This window comes from Rhinopithecus roxellana, chromosome 18, assembly GCF_007565055.1.
Source record: "Rhinopithecus roxellana isolate Shanxi Qingling chromosome 18, ASM756505v1, whole genome shotgun sequence".
Classification (NCBI taxonomy): domain Eukaryota; kingdom Metazoa; phylum Chordata; class Mammalia; order Primates; family Cercopithecidae; genus Rhinopithecus; species Rhinopithecus roxellana.
Window position 1 is genome coordinate 72,702,971 of NC_044566.1, and position 5,933 is coordinate 72,708,903.

At 51.3% G+C, this 5,933-nt stretch overlaps 1 pseudogene; it reads right to left on the reverse strand.

The window, feature by feature from the left end:
* Positions 1-3,734: 3,734 nt before the first annotated feature.
* On the reverse strand, positions 3,735-5,678 carry LOC104672470 (annotated as a pseudogene).
* Positions 5,679-5,933: the final 255 nt, after the last annotated feature.

Consider the following 5,933-nt stretch of genomic DNA (forward strand, 5'->3'; position numbering starts at 1 on the left):
CTTTTGAAAAGGCTAATTTAACACTAAATTATCCGGAAACATAAATTCACTATGGAATCTTCAAGTTTTAAGATCACACTAACATTTTTCAGAAAGTTAGGGAGTACAATGGAACTTCCAAAAAATACCAATACAATTTTACCCTAAAGTGCAATATGATCATAAGAACTAGTCATACAAGTTTCAATGTATGTGCTGGTTAGACCACACCTTTCATTTATCCACTCAGTAAATTTGCTGATTTTTGTTTTGCTCTGGTTTTTTTTTTTTTGTTTGTTTCAGTATATATCTGAAGGTGGCCATTCAACATGGAACAAGAGACAAATAATAAACAAATAAATATACAAATAATGCCAGGGAGTGACAAATGCTAGGAATGAAAATAAAGCAGAGTAAAGAAGATGGAGAGTGACAGGGAGGAGAGGCAATATGAGGTGTGGAAGACCTCTTTTGATTAGATAGACATGTGAACAAAGGCCTAAATGAAGGTGGGAAGCAATATGGATATCCAGAGCAAGCTTACCAGGTGAGGGAACAGCAAGACCCTGAGGTCTGAGATGGAGAGATGCTTTGTGTATTCAAAAAACACAAGAAGGCCAATAAGATAATCTAATGCATCCTGGGGAAGAGGGGTAAGAAATTAGGTAGAAGAGGCCGGGCGCGGTGGCTCAAGCCTGTAATCCCAGCACTTTGGGAGGCCGAGACGGGCGGATCACGAGGTCAGGAGATCGAGACCATCCTGGCTAACACGGTGAAACCCCGTCTCTACTAAAAATACAAAAACTAGCCGGGCGAGGTGGCGGGCGCCTGTAGTCCCAGCTACTCGGGAGGCTGAGGCAGGAGAATGGCGTAAACCCGGGAGGCGGAGCTTGCAGTGAGCTGAGATCTGGCCATTGCACTCCAGTCCGGGCGACAGAGCGAGACTCCGCCTCAAAAAAAAAAAAAAAAAAAAGAAATTAGGTAGAAGAGAGAGCCAAGGGCCAGATAATGCAGGACTTGATGAGTCATGTGTGGCTGATTTACAAACATGGCCCTCAAAACTCTTGGAAAATTTTCTAGGGTAGGCATAGGGTCTTTGTCCCCTCCACTTGAATCTGGGTGAGCTTAAGACAGCTTGGACTGTAGAATATGACGGAAATGACCATGTAGTTTCAGAAGCTGGGTCACAAAAGAGGATGTGACTTCTGTCCTGTTGGATGAATCATTCATGTTTGCAGCCCGAGCTGCCATGTGACTTTGCAGAGGCTGCCAGGCTGTAAGAAGTCAAGCCACGTGTAAAGAGAACATGAAGCCTCCCTTTTTCCCACTTCACCAAGTCAGGTCTCCTGGACTTTGGCTCATCACGGCCCACAAACCTGGCACGTAACTAAAGAAGCTTTCAGATGGTTCCAGCCTCCAGCCATCATATCATCCCAGCTAAGGCGCCAGATACTTTGAAACAAAGATAAGCCATTCCTGCTGTACCTTGTCTAAATTGACCACAGAATCCACAAGCATAATAAAATGGTTGTTTTATGCCACTACATTTTAGCCTGGCTTGTTACACAGCAATAGTAATTGAGACACCATGATAAGGATTTGGGATTTTATTTAAGCGACAAGTATTTGGAGAGTTGAGTAATGCAACCTGATTTATGAAGTAAGAGACCAGTCTAGTTCTCATATGCAGAATGGTCTGTAAGAGGGCCAGAGTAGAAGCAGAGGGGCCAAGTTTGAGGCTACTGCCATTGCCGGGCAAGCGATGACAGTGCCTGGGGTAGAGTGGTAGCAACGAATGTGGTGAGAAGTGAATTGATTGAGAATATATTTTGAAAGAAAATTCAACAGAATTTGCTGATGGATTGAAAGTTGTGTGTAGGAAGAAACAAATGAAAAATAACACCAAGGATTTAAGCCAGAGCAAGCAACTAAGTAAATAGATATGTCATTTTTGCTGAGATATCAACACCAGAGGAAAAACAGGTTTGGAGAATAGAAACCAAGAGTTTAGTTTTGAACATAGAGCATGTCCATTCAGAATCCAAATGGAGATGTTGAGTAGGCAGTTGTGCATACGAATTTGGACCTCAGAAGAGAGGCTGGTACTGAATCACCGTATACAACTTCAAGTTCTCCATTTTAGAAAGTATGTTGACCACTAGAGAATATTCAGAGGAAGGTAACCAGGAGGTGGATGCTTCTGGAAGCCCATCATCTAAAAAAAAAAAAAAGTCAAAGGAACTGAACATAGACTGTGCAAAAACACCTGTTATGGTGACGAGGCATTTGAGTCAGTAGAACACACCATTATGACTCCTCTTTGAGTAAGATATTTTCTTTGAGGGAAAAGATCTAGTGCCCATTTTCATGCAGACTAACACAAAATACCTCATAATTGACAATGCCTTTCACCACAGGAGCTACCACTCCAGAACCAGACACTATTCCAGAGAATTGGGCCTAAAGCGCACCCCCAAATGACACAGCAGATGGACTGGATAGAATGAGGTTGTGTTGGTGCAGCATTCTGTAAACAAAGCAAAGCCAAACAAAATCACATACTCACTTATTTAATATTGTAATTAAGTCAGGAATGAGTCTTATGATGCTTTGGCTTCAAAGTCACAAGGTTTGAACTTACCCCCTTGTTTTGCAATCATTTGAAAGGATACTTTCTTGAAACCCTCTCTGCTAATATCCAAATGGCTGTCATTCAATTCACTGTCTACTTTCCCACTGTCCTTCATACTGAACTCATCTATATTTGAATGTATACTGAAAGTGAAAAGGAAAGAATTACTTTGGTATCCATAAAAATGTATAAAATGTCAAACACATTACTTAGAGATAACAATAAATATTCTGAAATTACCTTTAACTTGCCGCAGATTTATTTTCTCCACAAGGGGATGAGGAATGAAAAGGAACTGAGATTGAACCTTACTTTTCAAAAGGGGTAAGAGCAGCAGTTAATAATATTTCACCGTCTAATATCAAACCTGACAGAGCAGGCGCCGCATTCCTCATCCGGAGTGTTTCAGAAAAATAGTATTAACCCTGAGGGTTGACTGTGTCCAAATTCACCCAAAGGAAGTTAACATAGGCAAAAACAGCAAAAACAGACATGGACCTATATGAATGAACATGTGACTATCAAGCCTGCCCCTAACCTTGTCTGTGGATAACTTTTCTTTTCAAATAAAAAAAATAAACAAGCCCGGAAATATCAACCATTTGAAGTCCCAGATCAGTCACTGCAGTTTCATAAGGCTATTAGCATGAAGATCTACTCCAAGTGAATGAGGACACTAAGAAGGGCAGGGGTGCCCTACCAGGGCCCATGCAGTCCTGCTCCTCTCCCGACAAGAGGAGCTCCAAGACACCTCACTGACCTCAGACTAGGAATCCTCCACAGATTCAACCGCCTGGGCCCCGGAAATGGAAACTGGACGTGTGTCTGCGAAGAACCCGGAGCGGAAGCCCCCAGAGTCAGTCCCTATGGCTCTGACACGTGGACCAGCGTGGTCACTCGTTGCCTCAAATCTGCTTGGGGAGTGCTCATGGAGCTTCTTCACCAGCGTCCTAGCCTTGCCTTGGCAAGAACAAGTCACAGTGATGATGACCACTAGCAGAAGGACGCAGCCGCTGGCCAAAACACCGACCAGAACAGGGAGGATTCAAGCTGCCCTCCCATTCCCTGCCTGATGCATGGCTCCCCTCCCTCGTGAGGCGGCGGCATCAGCACCACTTCTGCGCTAGGTGGCGCCCGAAGCCGGGTGCAGCGCCAGCACCCCGGGGCCGCCGTCGCTGCGGAGGACTATGTAAGTCGGCTCGGCGTTGGCGCCCTCCTCCGCGTCTTTTGCCCGCAGACGGGTCAGCACGTAGCCCAGAGCAGAGGCAGCTGGGCTGAGCCACTGAGGAGCAGTGGCGCCACCAGGCGGGGCGCGTGGTAGTTCTGGTCCTCCGCCTGCAGCCGCACTACGGCCAGGCCCCATAGCTCCTGAGAGCAGCCGTCTAGTGCCTCCAGCCGCAGCTGCATCTCCACCAGCTCCTCGCAGTCAAAGTGCCGTCGAGGGCACAGTTCCTGGTTTTGGGTCCACCGAGACCTAAGTGGACATACCGCCCCCGGCGCGGCCCACCTCGGCCTCCAGCAGCCTGTAGGTGACCTGGCCGTTGCGGCCCAGGTCCGGGTCCCGGGCCGCCACCGTAGCCAGGTAGGCGCTGGGCGGGGCATTCTCACTCACCTACACCTCATAGACCGGCCGCGTGAAGAGCGGCGCGTTGTCTTTCTCGTAGCCCACGCGCACCGTGTAGGGCCTCCTGGTGCACAGCAGGGGCGCGTCGCGGTCCTCAGTCACCAGCGTCAGATTGTACTCGGCGATGCGCTCGCGGTCCAGCGACGCCGCGGTCACCACCAGGCCGGCTGCAGCCGGAAGTGCACGTGCCAGTAGAGGGCGCAGCTCATCCGCCGGTTGGCTCCCGAGTCCCTGTCCGAGGTGCTAACCAGAGCCACCGGGCTTTAGCGCGCCGCCCCCTCCAGCACCATAGAGGTGGCGCCAGCCTTGGGCGTCCCGGCTTCCACCGACGAGCTAGCGTCCGCTTCCCCGAGGGCAGCGGCGGCAGCGGCGAGGGGGGAGGCAGCCGGCGCGCCCGGGGGGCCAGCGGGGTGATGGCGATGTCGGGCGCGTTGACATTGACATCGCGGATGCGCACGATGACTTGGAGGCGGCAGCTCAGTCCTGCGCCGGCACGTGCAGCTCGTAGGTATCCTGACGCTGGTAATCCACGGGCCCGGCTAGGGTGAGGCGGCCCGAAAGAGGCGGCGCGCCTCCGGCTGGGTGCGGGCGCCAAAAGCGAACACCACGTTGCCGTTAGGGCCCTCTTCGGGGTCGGCCGCGTCCAGGTCGAGAAGCAGGGAGCCCACTAGCGTGCCTCCGCCAGCTCCACTTCGGCCACTGTGCCCTACGGGAAGGCCGGGCTGTGGTCGTTGGCGCCCAGGGTGCACACAGTGAAGACGGCCGTGGCGGAGAGCAGCGGGCGGCCGCCGTTCAGGGCCACCAGCTCCAGGCTGTAGGCGGCCTGGCTTTCGCGGTCCAGCTCCTGCAGCAGCAACAGGTCCACACACTGAGCGCCGTCAGTGCGCTTCTGCAGCTCCACGCGGACGGGGCTGTGCGGCTCGTCCAGACGCAAGCTCTGCAGCCCGTTGGCGCCCACGTCCTAGTCCACCTGCACCTCCAGGGTGCGTGCCCACGGCCCTGGACACCTCCACGGGATCTGGGCCCAGGGAAGCGCGGCACGTGGTCGTTGACGTCCCTCACCTCCACCTCCACGTGCACTAGCCGGAACTGTTCCTGCGAGAAGCTGACCACATCGAAGGCCAGCACGCACTGCGGGGCCTAGCCACTCGCGTTCCACGCGTCCCCGACGGTCAGCTGCCGGTAGCCCTCGCGCACCCCGATCAGAGAGCTGTTGAATTATTTAATCAGCTGAAACTGACTTGGCACCTCGCGCTGGGAGTTACACTGGACGTGATCAAACAAACACCAATGCTGGTGCCGGGGGGCGTCTTCCTCACAGGTGAAGAAATTGACAGTATCGGTGCAAAATCCTGACACTAGCAGCAACCATAGAATCAGCAAGTACTCCAATCCAACCCTGCATGAAGTGTCAGCAGGAAATCTGAGCCTCCTGCGAGACATTTATTCCTTAAAGAGAAAAGCCAATCGCGAGCTCTGCACTAAGACTTTCAGGCTTCTCAAGCCCTCCCGAGTGCGCAGTCAGAAGACTCTTTTCCCCTTAGAACATCTCATCACTAAGTCCTCTCTGCTGTATACTTGCTTTTCTCTGCCCCAAGCCTAAGCATGCCTCTTCATAACCCTACCGGGGAAGCTACATACAGAAGAATATGCAAATAAACATCCATTTGAGCCAGTCCACAGTTTCTGGGCCTCTGG